Source organism: Canis lupus, chromosome X (genome assembly GCF_003254725.2).
Source record: "Canis lupus dingo isolate Sandy chromosome X, ASM325472v2, whole genome shotgun sequence".
Taxonomy (NCBI): Eukaryota; Metazoa; Chordata; class Mammalia; order Carnivora; family Canidae; genus Canis; species Canis lupus.
Window position 1 is genome coordinate 104,383,688 of NC_064281.1, and position 20,123 is coordinate 104,403,810.

The 20,123-nt window shown below is 41.1% G+C and overlaps 1 protein-coding gene across 11 annotated transcripts in view; it reads right to left on the reverse strand.

The window, feature by feature from the left end:
* USP26 (ubiquitin specific peptidase 26) overlaps positions 1-17,742 on the reverse strand; it is a 62,926-nt gene extending 45,184 nt beyond the window's left edge. For 5 of the 11 annotated variants that reach the window (XM_025431766.2, XM_025431764.2, XM_025431759.2 and 2 more), the window contains exons 1-5: positions 17,650-17,739; positions 14,091-14,181; positions 13,460-13,501; positions 10,872-10,928; positions 9,503-9,565 (exon numbers count right to left, since the gene is read on the reverse strand). The gene's annotated coding sequence lies outside the window, so the exon portion shown is untranslated. Of the gene's footprint in view, positions 1-9,502; positions 9,566-10,871; positions 10,929-13,459; positions 13,502-14,090; positions 14,186-15,324; positions 15,418-17,644 lie in introns of all 11 variants that reach the window. The other 6 variants (XM_035712158.2, XM_035712157.2, XM_025431760.3 and 3 more) reach the window with 5 other exon arrangements.
* Between the last annotated feature and the right edge of the window lie 2,381 nt (positions 17,743-20,123).

Below are 20,123 nucleotides of genomic sequence, written 5' to 3' on the forward strand. Positions count from 1 at the left end.
TTTCCTAATCTGGGAAGGGAAACAGGCATTCAGATCCAGGAAATAGAGAGATCCCCCCCTAAAATCAATAAAAACCGTTCAACACCTCGACATTTAATTGTGAAGCTTGCAAATTCCAAAGATAAGGAGAAGATCCTTAAAGCAGCAAGAGACAAGAAATCCCTGACTTTTATGGGGAGGAGTATTAGGGTAACAGCAGACCTCTCCACAGAGACCTGGCAGGCCAGAAAGGGCTGGCAGGATATATTCAGGGTCCTAAATGAGAAGAACATGCAACCAAGAATACTTTATCCAGCAAGGCTCTCATTCAAAATGGAAGGAGAGATAAAGAGCTTCCAAGACAGGCAGCAACTAAAAGAATATGTGACCTCCAAACCAGCTCTGCAAGAAATTTTAAGGGGGCCTCTTAAAATTCCCCTTTAAGAAGAAGTTCAGTGGAACAGTCCACAAAAACAAAGACTGAATAGATATCATGATGACACTAAACTCATATCTCTCAATAGTAACTCTGAATGTGAACGGGCTTAATGACCCCATCAAAAGGCGCAGGGTTTCAGACTGGATAAAAAAGCAGGACCCATCTATTTGCTGTCTACAAGAGACTCATTTTAGACAGAAGGACACCTACAGCCTGAAAATAAAAGGTTGGAGAACCATTTACCATTCGAATGGTCCTCAAAAGAAAGCAGGGGTAGCCATCCTTATATCAGATAAACTAAAATTTACCCCAAAGACTGTAGTGAGAGATGAAGAGGGACACTATATCATACTTAAAGGATCTATTCAACAAGAGGACTTAACAATCCTCAATATATATGCTCCGAATGTGGGAGCTGCCAAATATATAAATCAATTATTAACCAAAGTGAAGAAATACTTAGATAATAATACACTTATACTTGGTGACTTCAATCTAGCTCTTTCTATACTCGATAGGTCTTCTAAGCAAAACATCTCCAAAGAAACGAGAGCTTTAAATGATACACTGGACCAGATGGATTTCACAGATATCTACAGAACTTTACATCCAAACTCAACTGAATACACATTCTTCTCAAGCGCACATGGAACTTTCTCCAGAATAGACCACATATTGGGTCACAAATCGGGTCTGAACCGATACCAAAAGATTGGGATTGTCCCCTGCATATTCTCGGACCATAATGCCTTGAAATTAGAACTAAATCACAACAAGAAGTTTGGAAGGACCTCAAACACATGGAGGTTAAGGACCATCCTGCTAAAAGATAAAAGGGTCAACCAGGAAATTAAGGAAGAATTAAAAAGATTCATGGAAACTAATGAGAATGAAGATACAACCGTTCAAAATCTTTGGGATGCAGCAAAAGCAGTCCTAAGGGGGAAATACATCGCAATACAAGCATCCATTCAAAAACTGGAAAGAACTCAAATACAAAAGCTAACCTTACACATAAAGGAGGAGCTAGAGAAAAAACAGCAAATAGATCCTACACCCAAGAGAAGAAGGGAGTTAATAAAGATTCGAGCAGAACTCAACGAAATCGAGACCAGAAGAACTGTGGAACAGATCAACAGAACCAGGAGTTGGTTCTTTGAAAGAATTAATAAGATAGATAAACCATTAGCCAGCCTTATTAAAAAGAAGAGAGAGAAGACTCAAATTAATAAAATCATGAATGAGAAAGGAGAGATCACTACCAACACCAAGGAAATACAAACGATTTTAAAAACATATTATGAACAGCTATACGCCAATAAATTAGGCAATCTAGAAGAAATGGACGCATTCCTGGAAAGCCACAAACTACCAAAACTGGAACAGGAAGAAATAGAAAACCTGAACAGGCCAATAACCAGGGAGGAAATTGAAGCAGTCATCAAAAACCTCCCAAGACACAAGAGTCCAGGGCCAGATGGCTTCCCAGGAGAATTTTATCAAACGTTTAAAGAAGAAATCATACCTATTCTCCTAAAGCTGTTTGGAAAGATAGAAAGAGATGGAGTACTTCCAAATTCGTTCTATGAAGCCAGCATCACCTTAATTCCAAAGCCAGACAAAGACCCCGCCAAAAAGGAGAATTACAGACCAATATCCCTGATGAACATGGATGCAAAAATTCTCAACAAGATACTGGCCAATAGGATCCAACAGTACATTAAGAAAATTATTCACCATGACCAAGTAGGATTTATCCCTGGGACACAAGGCTGGTTCAACACCCGTAAAACAATCAATGTGATTCATCATATCAGCAAGAGAAAAACCAAGAACCATATGATCCTCTCATTGGATGCAGAGAAAGCATTTGACAAAATACAGCATCCATTCCTGATTAAAACTCTTCAGAGTGTAGGGATAGAGGGAACATTCCTCGACATCTTAAAAGCCATCTATGAAAAGCCCACAGCAAATATCATTCTCAATGGGGAAGCACTGGGAGCCTTTCCCCTAAGATCAGGAACAAGACAGGGATGTCCACTCTCACCACTGCTATTCAACATAGTACTGGAAGTCCTAGCCTCAGCAATCAGACAACAAAAAGACATTAAAGGCATTCAAATTGGCAAAGAAGAAGTCAAACTCTCTCTCTTCGCCGATGACATGATACTCTACATAGAAAACCCAAAAGTCTCCACCCCAAGATTGCTAGAACTCATACAGCAATTCGGTAGCGTGGCAGGATACAAAATCAATGTCCAGAAGTCAGTGGCATTTCTATACACTAACAATGAGACTGAAGAAAGAGAAATTAAGGAGTCAATCCCATTTACAATTGCACCCAAAAGCATAAGATACCTAGGAATAAACCTCACCAAAGATGTAAAGGATCTATACCCTCAAAACTATAGAACACTTCTGAAAGAAATTGAGGAAGACACAAAGAGATGGAAAAATATTCCATGCTCATGGATTGGCAGAATTAATATTGTGAAAATGTCAATGTTACCCAGGGCAATATACACGTTTAATGCAATCCCTATCAAAATACCATGGACTTTCTTCAGAGAGTTAGAACAAATTATTTTAAGATTTGTGTGGAATCAGAAAAGACCCCAAATAGCCAGGGGAATTTTAAAAAAGAAAACCATATCTGGGGGCATCACAATGCCAGATTTCAGGTTGTACTACAAAGCTGTGGTCATCAAGACAGTGTGGTACTGGCACAAAAACAGACACATAGATCAGTGGAACAGAATAGAGAATCCAGAAGTGGACCCTGAACTTTATGGGCAACTAATATTCGATAAAGGAGGAAAGACTATCCATTGGAAGAAAGACAGTCTCTTCAATAAATGGTGCTGGGAAAATTGGACATCCACATGCAGAAGAATGAAACTAGACCACTCTCTTTCACCATACACAAAGATAAACTCAAAATGGATGAAAGATCTAAATGTGAGACAAGATTCCATCAAAATCCTAGAGAAGAACACAGGCAACACCCTTTTTGAACTCGGCCATAGTAACTTCTTGCAAGATACATCCACAAAGGCAAAAGAAACAAAAGCAAAAATGAACTATTGGGACTTCATCAAGATAAGAAGCTTTTGCACAGCAAAGGATACAGTCAACAAAACTCAAAGACAACCTACAGAATGGGAGAAGATATTTGCAAATGACATATCAGATAAAGGGCTAGTTTCCAAGATCTATAAAGAACTTCTTAAACTCAACACCAAAGAAACAAACAATCCAATCATGAAATGGGCAAAAGACATGAACAGAAATCTCACAGAGGAAGACATAGACATGGCCAACATGCATATGAGAAAATGCTCTGCATCACTTGCCATCAGGGAAATACAAATCAAAACTACAATGAGATACCACCTCACACCAGTGAGAAGGGGGAAAATTAACAAGGCAGGAAACAACAAATGTTGGAGAGGATGCGGAGAAAAGGGAACCCTCTTACACTGTTGGTGGGAATGTGAACTGGTGCAGCCACTCTGGAAAACTGTGTGGAGGTTCCTCAAACAGTTAAAAATATACCTGCCCTACGACCCAGCAATTGCACTGTTGGGGATTTACCCCAAAGATACAAATGCAATGAAACGCCGGGACACCTGCACCCCGATGTTTCTAGCAGCAATGGCCACTATAGCCAAACTGTGGAAGGAGCCTCGGTGTCCAACGAAAGATGAATGGATAAAGAAGATGTGGTTTATGTATACAATGGAATATTACTCAGCTATTAGAAATGACAAATACCCACCATTTGCTTCAACGTGGATGGAACTGGAGGGTATTATGCTGAGTGAAGTAAGTCAGTTGGAGAAGGACAAACATTATATGTTCTCATTCATTTGGGGAATATAAATAATAGTGAAAGGGAAAATAAGGGAAGGGAGAAGAAATGTGTGGGAAATATCAGAAAGGGAGACAGAACGTAAAGACTGCTAACTCTGGGAAACGAACTAGGGGTGGTAGAAGGGGAGGAGGGCGGGGGGTGGGAGTGAATGGGTGACGGGCACTGGGTGTTATTCTGTATGTTAGTAAATTGAACACCAATAAAAAAAATAAATAAATAAAGTATAAAAAAAAAAAAAGAAGCTAGGGCAAATCTTACCATCTTCATCTTATACTAAAGTTCAGAGAAGTTAACTAATCTGCCAAATCAAAGAACATGAGTAGCAGAAGAATTAAAACACAAGATTAAGTTCAAACTAAATATTCATAAGTATAAAATTTTAAAAGTCAGTTTGTGCAGACAGGGGAATATGAGATCTTAAAGACCAGAAAGGACAGATAAAAAGAGAAAACGGTACACACCTAGGTCCACATTCTCTTCAAGAGTGTATTCTAGATAAAGAACGGTATTTAAGTTGTTACAGATCACATGGGGGACAAGGATCCAAGAACCTGAGAATTAATGAAAGACAAGTCAATGATCAGAGAGAATCCAAGAGACAGAAAATGATGAAGAAGCATAAAGGGTGCAGTAATAGTAATTAAGAAACTACTTCGTAAAGATCAAGAGCCCAAAAAATCTAGATGGACTAGAAGAAAAAATCCAGTAATATCAGCATAAAATACTAACAGACTTACAGGATGATTTTCCAGTGACAGTTACTGTAAGTGGATTGGCTTATAGGAATTACATGTTTCCTAAGGGCACATGGCAGAGAAATTTATGGAATTAGGAAAGGCACACTAAAGATGAAACATGATGAAATATAGTCAAGAAGGACAAGGAGAGAAAAAAACAAAGCTTGGAGTGGATTTCAGATAGCCTGATGGTGTTCATGAAAAACAGGCAGAATTTTTTAAAAATATTTTATTTATATTCAATTTCCCCCATCAAGTGCCCCTCTCAATGCCCATCACCCAGTCACCCCATCCCCCTGCCCAACTCCCCTTCCACTACCCCTTGTTCGTTTCCCAGAGTTAGGAGTCTCTCATGTTTTGTCACCCTCTCTGATTTTTCCCACGCATTTTCTCCCCTTTCCCCTATGATCCCTTTCACTTGATGGGATGAGCACTGGGTGTTATACTATATGTTGGCAAATCGAACTCCAATAAAAAAAAATACAGAAAATAAATAAATAAATCACAAAAAATAAATAAATTGAATTTGCCAACATATAATACCCAGTGCTCGTTCATTTCATAGAGACAGGATTTAGTCGAAGAATGGATGCTTTCTGACAGACACAAAACACATCAGTTTCAGAAGTGTCATTACAGTGAGAATGTGTTAAGAAACAAAGGTCTGGGCCAGAAAACAAGGAGAAATCAGAGAAAAAAAGAGGCACTGAAACTCTGCACACAGAACTAGGCCAAAATAAGAAAAATAAATGGACCAATGTAAGGAATGAAAACTTAGAAATTTAGCTGAACCCTCCTGAAAATCACAATGCGGTCCCACAAGAAATCCTACAGGCAGCAATCATGACTGCAGATCACAATTCAGCAGAAAGATGAAATACAGAAAAGCTGAAGGAAAACATATTATAGCAACTCCCCCACCCCAAAACAGCAGCTCATATGCAAAATTCTGTCCCAGGTAACCCAACTCTCTAAACAGATGAGAAGTTGAGAGGCCACCTATCCCCAGAGCCATTTTTCATCCCAGAGCCATTTTTCATCCCAGAGCCATTTTTCAAAGACCCAAGAAAAATCCACAAGGGGCAGAGGCAGCTAAGCCTACAGCAACTTAGAAATACAGAATTCATAGGGAAAATGGTAAATATATTTCACCAATTTCTCAGCTTTGCCAAAGGGCAGTACTCTCTCATGTGCTCAGAATGAGCGTTGGTATCTGCTTTTTCTTGATACGTATTTGGAGCATTATATTGGGGGCCCTTAAATCTCTATAATTCTTAGATGCTCTTGCCATGTGACTGCAGATTTGAATAGACAATCTAATTCCAAACTACTCATTTTCCATTGAGCTCAAGGTGCTTGGAAAGAAATGAATCAGATATATAAATGAAGGGGATCCCTGGGTGGCGCAGCGGTTTGGCGCCTGCCTTTGACCCAGGGCGCGATCCTGGAGACCCGGGATCGAATCCCACATCGGGCTCCCGGTGCATGGAGCCTGCTTCTCCCTCTGCCTGTGTCTCTGCCTCTCTCTCTCTCACTGTGTGCCTATCATAAATAAATTAAAAAAATAAAAAAAAATGTTTAAAAAAAAAAAGATATATAAATGAATTCTGAGAATTGAAAGGTTTTTAGATAAAGGTCTCCTTACAAATGGGCTGATTGGGAATTGTCTGTTGAGGACTTCCCAGCTCACACACTTTCCCTTCACTCCTTTCCATACTGCCGAATTTGGCCTGTTTTCTTCCCCCTTTCTGTGGGCTCCAGAAGCACATTTATACACCTAAGACTTTCAGCTATCATTTTGCCAGGTTTAGAAACTACCACAGTGAAATTAGTATTTAGAATACCTACAGTGGAGCCCAAAGGTCTTTCAGTATTTTGGTGGATACAATAGATTCTCAGGACTGGAAAGAATGGTTCTCAGACTTTAGATGATAAAGAGAAGATGAACACTACTTACCAGCCTTTCCTCTTGTATCAAGAGCAATCAGTCTATCATTTTAATAACACAAGAAAGAGGATAATATTAAGAGCATGGAGCCACCAGCTCCTTGCCTGAATGTTTAAAAAAGAGATCATAGATGTGACGTTTATTTTTTTAAGATTATTTATTTATTTATTCAGGGAGAGAGAGAGGCAGAGGGAGAAGCAGGCTCCATGCAGGGAGCCTGACATGGGACTCGATCCTGGGTCTCCAGAATCACACCCCGGGCTGCAGGCGGCGCTAAACCGCTGCACCACCAGGGCTGCCTGCAAAGTGTATTTAAATGAAGCATTTAAAGCAACCGATGCAGGACACCTGGGGGGCTCAGTGGTTGAGTGTCTGCCTTTGGCTCAGGTTGTGATCCCGGGGTTCTGGGATCAAGTCCCAGATCAGGCCCCCTGTGGGAAAGTCTGCTTCTCCCTCTGCCTATGTCTCTGCCCCTCTCTGTGTTTCTCATGAATAAGTAAATAAAATCTTTAAAAAAGAAGCCAAAAAAATCTTTAAAAATAAATAAACCAACCAATGCCTCTCAAACTCAGATTACCTTCAAGGATACTAAAATTTAAAGTCTCTTCTATACTTGTATCTTTGCCCAATAAAAATCATCTTTAGGTATTACTCATTATTAGTCGAAATAAACTACAAGGTGGAAGGGGGGAGACATATGAAAGCTTTAAAAACTTGAAGAACAACAGTGCTATGCATTTCTTTTCAATGCCCATGTTCTGAAGCTGAACCCAGTAGGGAGAAGTGGTGTTTGCAGACTGTCATGGTTTTCTCTTGAGATATGTGTCTATCTCCTTCCATATTTGCAGCCTACATCTTTGGGCCATGGTAATGTAACTCCCAGATCTGTGATATCCCTTAGGTTGCTGGGGAGACATTGAAACACATGGAGGAGGGAAAGGGGGAAGGGAGCAGGAGACACTCACCTGAACACACAGTGCCCATGACACCTGTCCCACTAAAAGCCCTTGTCCTTTGAACTGTCTGCTTTGTCCTCATCCTTGGGAGCAGCTCTAGAGGGAGGGTGCTGCTATTCTAGCCCTACTCTGCCCTTCCCCATACTGTAGGCCTCTGGAAGGTAAGAGACCATTTATTTTTTGTCATTCCCTGTCTCCTGGTTCCCTTTCTGAAGATTTATCCTCTGCTAATCCTCTCCTTAGACGAACAACCAAAGTGGCCAAAGAACCCCATCTTAAAATGTTTGGAGCTGTCATGGTTTTCTGAGTGGGTTTCAGCACCCGTTATTTCTACAATTGCAAGATCATTTGGTGCTGCCTTAGAATAAACATGGTGAACAGGAAATGGAATGGTGGTAGGTGGGGGGGAAGTACTGTTTTTATGAGTAAATCTTATGAAGTCATTTTATTCTTTAGTTGTCATGTTGTGTAAGTTTGATAAAAATAAAAATAAAACATGAACTTCTATTTCCTGACTGGTTTGTGCACCCAGTGAGGAGCTACTAAACTCTACTAGGAGGAGCCCTGTACCGACAGGCTGCAGGGCATGCATGTTGGCCCCATGGTTGGACAGTCAGTGACCAAAGAATAGTCCCTCTGACTTATTAGAACACCATGAACAATATGAATTCCTGCAAATGCCTGCATGTAATGAGTGGAGTTTATCATGAAATGAGGCAGAAGGGTCACTGTACTGTTAAGAGAACCCCTAATTTTAATAAAATATCATTATATCTCTCAATCCTGCCAAGAAATGACAAAACAAAATAGCAGGAAGGGAGGAAAAGCTTTTCAGGACAAGGGTAGCTTCTATGTTATTAAGATGCACCAAGTTACCTTCCATCCTAGGTGTATATATATAATGAATCCAGGCAAACCACTGACAAGAAACATTTGGAAATTAGACAAAATAGATTCCTAGACTCAAGCAAAAGTTCAAGGTGAGGGGGAGAAGGCGAGGAGCAGACTCAGATGGAAAAGAAGTCATTACCAGCTCCTCTGGAATACCAATAAACCTTAGTTTTGTGAAAACATATTTTTTATGGAATTTCATAAACATCCCCTTGTGGTCCCTTGACATTTCAACCTAACTACATGTGCAAATGGAGGGCATGTTTATAGAATAGCCAAAAATTAGAAAGGCCGATGGTAGGCAGCTGGAGAGTGTTTTTGCTTAATAAAGGACTGAAAAATTTCACGGGGTTGAAGTACCTAAATGATCTATGCTTATACTAATTAGGTGTGTGAGGGTGACTTTGTTTTGGTCAAAAGTCCAAGGGAACAGATAGGCTTGGGGGTTTCCTGATGGCTGAGTGCCAGCCAGGCCTTTAACTAATTAAGAACCAGTTTCTCTGCATGGATATTTAAATTAAACAAGCCCTCTCACAGCCAAGGCTTCTATCTGGTTCTAATTAACACTTATGCCAGCTGTGAAAATCCTCACCTGTAGCCATTTTGTTTGTTTTGTGACTCAAAACAATATATTATTAAAAATACTTCTATTCTATGGCTCTTGTATATCCTCACCTCCACAAGGATCTGAAGAGAGGCAAGTACTTATCAGCTCAGGTGGAAAGAGTGAGACTAGATCTGTTGAGAAGAGATCACATTTAGAGAAATTACTCTCTGAGCAACAGGCTACATATGTCCCTTTGTACACTAAGAACAATCTTTTCTTTCTTTGCTCTCTTCCCACCACACTTACAGCTGGCATCTCTTGCCATTTCTTGCCTCTACTGACGTCTTTTCCCAGACATTAATCACTGTGTCATCTGCTAGACAAAGACACAAGCCCTTAGGGAGGGCAGAACCTCCACTCTAGACTCCGGCAGAAGAGCTCCAGCAGAAGTGCACAGGTCTGCTATTTGGGGCTCTAGCAGTCACAAGGCTCTCCTGAGGAACTCATGGTTATCCAGAGTCCTTTGGTTGTATTCTACTAGAAAGACCTGGAGATTCTGCCTGGTCCAGCCAGTGTGGCAACTTCATTGGCTTCCTCTGGACCTTGGACAGAACTTCTTTAATTGTCTATCTATGGAACACCTAGGTGGCTCAGTGGTTGAGCATCTGCCTTCGGCCCATGGCATGATCCTGGAGTCCCAGGATCGAGTCCCACATCGGGCTCCCTGCAGGGAGCCTGCTTCTCCCTCTGCCTGTGTCTCTGCCTCACTCTGTGTCTCCCATGAATAAATAAATAAAATCTAAAAAAAATTGTCTATCTACACATAGACACATAGCGCTACCTCGTGTCTCTCTTGACACTTCACCTAGGACCTAAGGTCCTTTGCTAGGAGGCAGTTTTTTCCTAGAACCAATTCCATACACTGGTATGCAAATATGACCAAGCCAGGGGCACCTTGTTGGCTCTGTTAGTGAAGTGTCTGCCTTCAGCTCAGGTCATGATCCCAGGGTCCTGGGACAGAGCCCTGCATCGGGCTCCTGCTCAGTGGGAGGCCTGCTTATCCCTCTCCCTCTGCCCCTTCCCCTGCTTGTGCTCTTTCTCTCTGTCAAATAAATAAAAAAATCTTTAAAAAAATATGAACAAGCCAGAGAAAGTCTCTGTCTCACCCATGTTTATAGTCCCATGGGCCAGACCTATCATCAGTCTGCATCAAGCCACGAGAATGAACCACAACTCTTCTTGTGAGGATCATGGCCTTCTCACCATTCCTACCTATGCTGTTGTTGAAGTGGAGAAGCAATGTATCTGCATCAACCACACAACTCTTTAAATGCCATGCCGTACAATGCTTTTTGGAGCATTAGGTTTAACAAAAATTAGAGTATTTAAAATAAATTTACTGAATTATTATGCGATTTCTAGGTGTGTACATAATATTTGAGTTTGGAGACAAAATGGAAGTGAAATATCTGAGGGAGAAAACATAGATTTACTTACCAAAAACCGGTGACAAGACTCTTCATCAGAACCAATACAGATGTTTTCATAGCAAGACTAGTTGGCAAAACACGAAGATGTTGGCAGTGGTTATAACTCTATGTAATTGGATTGCTAGTGATTTTTGAATTCTTTCAGTTCTGTGTAAGAGCTTGGAGGAGAGAGTGCACAGCTCTTCCTATCTGCATCCAGTGATATCACATCTATGGCTTAAAATTGGCCATGATGGAAGTATTTTCACCTCAGAAATTGGCAAATGCTATATACCAGAGTGCTTTCTCTTCTTATAGAGAGCCAGTTGTTAAACATTTACTAGCATACCACTTTTTGTAGTCTCTAGACCTTCTCTGCAAGAACATAATTACAATCTGAAGTTATTTTTAAAGAAAATAAAATGTGAGTATATTAACCTTTGTGTACATGGTGCTTTTTCATCAAATACTAAGAAAATTGATTTTTCCTACATAAAAGACCCATAATCCACATAGGCTTGCCCTTAAGTTTCCACTAAAATCCAATCTCTCTCCAATATCCATATAAATAAGTATGAAAACACATTTAATCTAAGCATGAGTTTGAGGCAGAAAAATCAAACTGAGAATTTATAGCCCATTAAAATTCCAAATAATTAGCAACCATTCACAACCAGGCCCCAGATGAATAGAAGGGCAAAAGCCTGAATTCATTAGGATTCAAGAAGCCAGGCTCCACCTCAACTTTTGAATATAGTCACTTTCACTTCTCCTAGGTTCCTTAATTCTGGGGAGATCCATACAAATAGATATTAACTGTTTTGGATTCCTCTGCCTTGTGACCATTTTTAAATGCCAATGCTTGGGGCACCTGGGTGGTTCAGTCAGTCTGCCTTCCACTCAGGTCATGATCCTGGAGTACTCGGATTGAGACCCATGTCAAACTCCCTGCTCTGCTTCTCCCTCTTCCTGTGCTCCTCCCCCTGCTCATGCTGTTTGTGTGTGTGTCTCTCTCTCAAATAAATAAAATCTTTTTAAAAAGATAAATGCCAGTGCTTAGTGAAATTACCCACCAGACCATTTATTTAGGTCTTTCCCACACATCCCCCAACTAAGAGACCCAAGATGAGCAAAATCTGCAGTGGGCACAAATGTGTGTGGAATGAACTGGAGGTGGCAGAGTTAAGTTTCATACCTTTCTTGGACTAGCACATAAGTTAAGGTCACTGTCATGGTAGCTGTTGAAGGAACTAAGCGGTTTTGGGTAAAGCTTTCTCTAAATACCTCAGGCCTTAGTTTTTCACTTAATGAGAAATAACAATGACCCCAGGGTCCAGGGCTTTCAAGTAATTTCATCAATTACAAGGATAAATCAAAAGGCTTTGAAATGTCAATGTGCTATGTAACAGCTAGACACTTAAATTTCTAATCAAAAAGAAATGTGGATTTTTTGACCTTGGGTGGGTGAACTTTAGGTTTCATGATCCTACCAAAATATAACTTCTGCTAATATAAAAGTAGAGGAAACAGAGATCTTTTGAGCCTAAAAGTTAACAGTCTCTTGCAGATCATCTTACGGTAGGGCACATTTATATTTAAGCATCTTGTCCCATCTTTCGCACTGCCAATGTTTTCACCTAATCTTAAATAAACTAATCACAGCCCAGAAGGGACTCGTTATAGGGGAAAGAGAGGAGAATTTTTTTTTTTAGAGGAGAATTTTCTAGGACTGCCAGTTAACAGGCACCTGTTCAGCTTGACAAATCCTAGGATGTCATTCTGGGTGCTAAGCCACATCAGCCTCGAGTGTAAGGTGTCCACTGTGACCAGTATAGAACCCGGCTCAGAACAAGGAACATCTCAGGTCCCCGGGGCCACCTCTTGCTTCAAAGCAAGGTCACAGAGGTGTGCTATCCAGAGAAACCAGTGTAACCTATGAGGAGTTTGCTGTAGCTGAGGAAGGGAACAGGGAGAGGGCTACGCCAAGCAGTGTAACGACCTGTTCCGATATATACATATACATTTAGAAAATGGGGACTCAGTTCCTTGAGCACCTCCTGTGTGCTGGGGGGATTACAAAGAGAGTCACACTTAACTCTCGCAATATCCTTAATAGCAAAGCATGAGAGTAGTTTTGCAGAGAAGGAAATGGAGTCTCAGAGGATAGACAGTTCCTGGCAGAGGCAGGTTTGAACTGAGGTCTGACTGACCTCGCTAGGCAAGCTAGAAAGCACCAAGCCTCCAAACTACATAATGCAGGTGTGTGTATTCTACAGGTGATAGGAACACATACTGTTCTTGGGCTTACCGTCCCATGGCTGCAGAGGAAGGCCACATTCCCAGACATATGCCAGACTGACTGATACCTCTAAAAGTGTAAACTGGTGAGAAAATGAAACCCCCGCTCTGAGATTAGGTGTTCCTGTGTTCTGAAAGCTTCGCCCCCAAATTAGTATGAAATCTCATTCCTCATCAGAGAGGAATCCTGACCCATACCTTGCCAGAAAATCGACAGTTGGGTGAAATCCAGTACAGACTCATAACCTCTACATGTTTTCAAGAAGCCCAGGAGACAGGAACCTGGGCAAAACGGCACCAAAGAAGGGGAATGCTTACCGATCAAGCCTTGTAGTTTGGCTGCTGTATTGATACTGTGACCTGGACAGGGAGAAGACAGAGCACTTAGCATACAGGAGCATTAAATAATCCAATCAACATTAGCACTTCTTGTCAGGAGCAATTCACCGCAATTCATCCATCCCACTGCACATGTCTGTGTAATGGAGCAGGAAACACAGGGGTCTGGGAGCCTTTGCATATGAACTTCATGCCTTGCCCCCAGCCTCCAGCACCTGATCTTGTTGAAAGTGTTTAACAGTGGCACAAAGGGTTGAAATCATATGTTAGAAGTCAGCTGAGCTGCTATTGCCTTAGAGTGAAAATGAGCAGAGTGTCTCCCAGACTCAGACAAGAGGCTCACCGTGTAGTAAAACTGGCCTGTCGTTCCAGCAATGTCTGTAAAGCAACGAAATGACCAAGGATGTATGGAAGAGTAAAGCTTTAGAGGAGAACTGACCTCTGTATTACTTTAATTGTTGTCCTCTGCCTTCAGGACCCCTATCAAATAAATACAGGGAAGATTGACTGGCAGACAACCATTTCCTGCCCCTTACTTGGTCCATGGGTCTCATCACACCCCCCCTTTTGCATAGATAGAGTTATATTCACACCCATGTTGTCATCATACCTGTTGAGATGAAAGTAGCACCCTGCTTTTCTTTGATTTCTGAAGTTTGTTTTCTACAATCTAGTCCATCCCATCCTTCTGATGTCCATTACTGTCTTTGCAAAATGAATAAAAAGAGAGATTAAAACATTGGTGTTAAAAAGTCACAGTGAGTAATATTATATTGTATACATATACCACATCTTCCTTATCCATTCATCTTTCGATGGACACCGAGGCTCCTTCCACAGTTTGGCTATTGTGGACATTGCTGCTATAAATATTGGGGTGCAGGTGTTCCAGCGTTTCACTGCATCTGTATCTTTGGGGTAGTCAGCCATTAGAAACGACAAATACCCACCATTTGCTTTGACATGGATGGAACTGGAGGGTATTATGCTGAGTGAAATAAGTCAATCGGAGGACAAACATTATATGGTCTCATTTATTTGAGGAATATAAAAAATAATGAAAGGGAATAAAGGGGAAAGGAGTGAAAATATCAGTGAGGATGACAGACATGAGAGACTCCTAACTCTGGGAAACGAAGAAGGGGTGGTGGAAAGGGAGGTGGGCGGGGGGGTTGGGGTGACTGGGTGACAGGCACTAAGAGGGGCACTTGACAGGATGAGCACTGGGTGATATGCTATATGTTGGCGAACTGAACTCCAATAAAAAAAAAAGTCATAGTGAAGTATCTTTGAAATCACAACTGTCTAATCATGCCAAACTCTATAACAGCAGCATCTGCAGCTTAGAGAAGAACATTAAATAATACTGTTACTGCCCAACACAGAGCATGTACACTGAGTACAGGAAATAGCAATGGAAGAAGTGTGACAGTTACTAATATTGGCTTTTGTGGATGTGGCCTTTGGAAACCATCCCCTCTAGGATTCTCTGAGCAAAGTGGATACCACAGATGTGCCTTCAAGCTCGACACCTGGACCTAAATCCCATGGTTAGAAGTTGTTCAAAGTTTAGGGCCCTGTTTGAAACAGTACAATTTGTGAAGCTTTTTAACATCCCCATTCCTAAAACCTTGGTTCATCACAGCAACAAAACCCGAGGCAGCTTTCAATACTGTCAATAATTGATCTTTCTGATTTCTCAATAAAGTCTAGGAAGACAGTATTTGTAGAATACCAATGTCCTACTTACAAGGTATCAATAAGTCATTTACCTAATAAACAATATACATAATTCAAGTCAAAATCAAGAATAAACTAGACAGATTCAATCGGCACCCTTTTACCTTAAGGCAGGAATCCGGTTCCTCTCAGTGAGTAGGGTTTTCAGGTTTTTGAGAGAAACAAGTCTTCCTTTCAATGGGTTCTCCCTTTGAATACTGGAGGTCACACAACAGAAGCATAGATATAAATAAGCGCTGTCTGTCGGTTGCCAAGGCACGCGCACTTTATGTTGAATCGTTGAACCCAGCTTACCACGCCAGAGTCTGGCAGGCGTGCTCCGCCAAAGGGGCGGGGCCAGCATGCGCCAGCAAAGGGAGGAGCCTCGTATTCCCGCCATTTTCTATCCTGACTAATCGCTAATGAACAATGTTGTTTCCTGCTTGTGACTAGAGACTATACAAATCTCCCCCCCCCCCCGCCGCCCCGTGAAATAACACCTGGGGAAGAGGACCTGGGGGGAAAATTTTTAAGTTACTATTATGTTAAATACACAACTATACTGTAAAACAAAACTCAGAACAAGGCAACATGACTTACAGTGGCCACTCACTGCCAGAAAGCACAGCAATCTCACTGTGCCTTTCTTAATTTATATCCCACACTTGTCGAAGGAAATGCATGCAAAAGACTAGGGGCAGAAATGAGTTGAGTAACATGCTATTACACATCCAATTTATTTTATTTTATTTTTTATTTTTGCAAAAAATAAAATCCCAAACAGCATTCAGTGGTGGACAGTGACAGGCACTTGGGGGCATCCAATGTCCTAAAACAAGTTCTTAGCCATTCAGATTGTGAATGTGTGAGCGTTTTTACACTAAAAATACTACAGCACCTTCTTTCTATTAGAAAACTCTTTACCGGGATCCCTGGGTGGCGCAGCTGTTTAGCGCCTGCCTTTGGCCCAGGGCGCGATCCTGGAGACCCGGAATCGAATCCCACATCAGGCTCCCGGTGCATGGAGCCTGCTTCTCCCTCTGCCTGTGTCTCTGCCTCTCTCGCTCTCTCTGTGTGACTAACATAAATAAATAAAAATTAAAAAAAAAAGAAAGAAAACTCTTTACCCTGTTTGTTCATTGAAGATAACACGGAACTTTTTTATACTAAGAGCTACTTGTAATGTCACAAAACGATACTAAACATATAATTCCTCTATAAAACAAAGTGCTAAACCATGATAAACGGCAGTCCATGATGGACACTCCACTGCATTCACTGCCATTAAACATTATGGACTGAGCCAGATGATTAAATTCTACATGTGTAAGCCCAGAGTACCCCAAAATGTTTTTTAAGGAAATGCATGAAGTGAGAACACCACCAGAATTTAAACCAAGTAAATTTATACCAAATACACAATTATCAAATAAAAGGCACTCAATTTGACCATTCATTTCCTCCACAGAAATTGAAATTGCACAAACCTTGCCATCATAAATCTGACATCCTCGACACCAAAATTTAACTGAATGCAATGAGGATGAACAAACCATTGTTTTCTAAAATTAAACATCGAAATGTATTCAATACTGGCTGAAGGGAAGCTTAGGAGCATTCACGGTGTTTGTAAACCATCAAGTGCATATGAGACGAAACTTTTAAAGGAAAATGCATGAGAAGTGGCGGGACCACGTGTGGTTAAATACAGTAATGTAAAAATGCAAAGCACTGTTAAGGTTTCTGAAGGCTCTTTAAGTTCAATGAGCCAAGTTCTACGCTGATCAGATGGTCAGTTTCCTCATTTTTAAAGTTGAAAATATCAGGGAACGTTTTGTTTCTTTTAAAATTAAGTCAGCGTATGAGAGGATTGATTCTGAAATTTTACCACATCAATGATATTTAAGGGGTAACAGCCCTGTAAAACTACGCCCAAAGGAAGCGAAGAAGCACTGTCCTAATGCCGTCGTACACGGTCCCTCAGCATGTGAAATTTCTTTTTGGGGTTGAATTTAACAGAAACAAGGGGACAAAGGCCAAGAACTAAATATACTGAGGCAATAGTCATCCCGAAATTTAAAATCGAAGACAAAATCAGCTCCCTGGCAGCCACCAAGCTGTCCTGCTCCCGCTCAGACAATAGCGCCATCTATTTCCTCATTTTTAAGTTGAAAACAGTACAGTACCTTAACACCACGTATAAGAGGGGACCAAACCCAATATTTAAACAAGTAAAATATCAAAATTATCATGTGGTAGCATAGGGCACAACACTGTGTCCCTATTCAACTAAGAGACCGACACTGTCACAAATCTAAAGCCCTCTAGACTATTAAAGAATATTATTAATTATAATATTATTAAAACACATTACTTCACATACCAACTTATAAAAAGTGTACTACAAATAGCCAACTATCAATGACAACTAAGAATTAAATTAACCTTACGCTTTTGTGATTGTATGTGGGAGCTGCCGCCATGTTCCCTCACCACTGAGGAGAACGCTCTACCACAGACTCACCACAAAACCCAAGACGAAATGGGCACCGTCACAAACCGCTGCGCTCCTTTTATAACCAGCATATGGCTCCGCCTTCAATGATCCTGATTGGTTGGTATGAGAATGATTGACAGGGAAACTATTCACTCTTCTCTTTCTGTGGAAAATCTATCCACATTGTAGGTGTCCGCTCCCTATTGGTGGGGAGGTATTTGCTTGGAATGTTTGTGCTTGAGTTGGGGTTACTCCAACTCCAGGCTAAACAAGCCACTCAGAACTCAAACCAGACTCCCTGATTGGTCCCAGCTTGAATTAAAAACAGACCTCCAACCATTTTTTTTTCAGATTTGCATACCATTGTCTCCTTCTAGAAAGTTCTCTCCACCATTTGTGGTCTTGGGATCAAACTCAAACCAGATACTTGGTTAATCTTAGCAGGGAACTCAATCTCCATTGCAACAATATTTGGGGGTGCTCATTTGGACAGTTCACATATTACAATTGGGAAAGAGGAATAGGGGTGATACTAGGAATCTATCTGAAGTGGAAAGTGAACCTAAATAACTGCCCACCTGACAATTGCACATGTGAATTAGGGGCATTAAATGGGGAATTGTCCAGTCATTGAAGATCAGATACACAGAATGGGCAACTAGGTGACCCTGGGAGGTAAGGAGAATATTCATAGAATAGGGAGGATGAGTGTGGGGTGAGAGAGGCCTAAGGGATGGGATCACTGAGAACTAGGAAATGGCCAGACTAGACTTTGAACCTATGGCCCTCTAGTGCCAATGTCCATACTTTAAGCCTATATACTAGACTAATCACACCTCTGGTGTGGTGCGTCTTCTTGGAATGTTCTTTTCCTCCAATGCTCACCCTGCAGGGCCCAGCTCTAATGCAGCCTCCTTCATGAAGCCTCCCTGATTTTCTTTTCCCACTCCCAAAGTCAATAGGCTCTCTCCTGCTGCTATGGGGTAGGGAATATGGAAAAACAAAAGAGTCAGGGTGCAGAGAAGTGCTGGAATCTCTGGTATCACTTAGAACTGGGCTGGACACGGTGGGAAGGACCTTAGGCTTGTGCTTGGAAGTCTGCACTTGTGTTAGGTCCCAAGGCTTGTACTTAGAAGTTTGAACTTTTGTTGAGGTTGTAGAAATTCTGGAAAGCTCAGGGTAAACAACAAAGTGACTCATACCTGTCTCCTGATTGGTCAGAGTAGTTTAAATGAAAACTACAAGTTGAAAGGAAACCCAATAAAGAAAGTAATGTGCAACAGCCACTGGGATTAGTCAGAACTAAGAAACCAACCTACATGGTAGCCATATTTCAGGCTGGACAGGAAGATACTACCAAGACATGAAACTGAAAGGTGAAGGGAGTGAGATAAACCAAGGAAACTAGACAAGTGTACACTTGCAGTTAGGGGGTCTGGGGGGATGGTATGGTCTGCAATTTTTGTTCTTTCTACTTAAATCTTCAGAGGCCTTCAAGTGGAGAGAATGTAGAAGTACAATCCTCATCCTTTGTAGGCCCAAATCATGTGATTAAGAGTGGTTGACCAAAGCGTGGTTCCTAAATTGCCAAAATCCATATCAGTAGGGTTTTTGTTGTTATTGAGGTGAATTCAGATAACACAAAATTAACATTTTATTTTATTTTTAAAAATATTTTATTTATTTATTTGTGGAAGACACACACAGAGAGAGAGGCAGAGACACAGGCAGAGGGAGAAGCAGGCTCCATGCAGGGAGCTCTATGTGGGACTCGATCCCCAGACCGTGGGATCACACTCTGAGCTGAAGGCAGATGCTCAATGCTGAGCTACCCAAGTGTCCCAAAATTAACATTTTAAACTGAACAAGTCAGTGGCATTTAGTATACTTACAGTGTTGTGCAACCACCATTTCTATGTACTTCTAAAACATCTTCATCAGCCAAGAAGGAAATTCAGTACCTGTTAGGCAGTTGCTCCCCATTTCCCCTCCTCTCCAGCCCCTGGCAATTATCAATCTACATTCTGTCTCTGTAGATTTGCCCACGCTAGACATTTTGTATAAATGGAATCAAACAGTACATGGGCTTTGTGTCTGGCTTCTTTGCTTTTGTTTTTTAAAGTTTTTTTATTTATTCATGAAAGACACAGATAGAGAGAGGCATAGACAAAGGCAGAGGGAGAAGCAGGCTCCCAGAGAGGAGCCTGATTCAGGACTTGATCCCAGGACCCTGGGATCATGAACTGAGCCAAAGGCAGATGCTCAACCACTGAGCCACCAAAGCACCATAACTCTGGCTTCTTTGACTTAGCCTACTGTTTTTGAAGTTATCTGTGTTGTAGCCATCAGCACATATTCTTAATTCTTGATTTATGCTTCTAAATCAGACAGGAAAAAAAATAAAGTTCCAAACAAAAAGACTACATT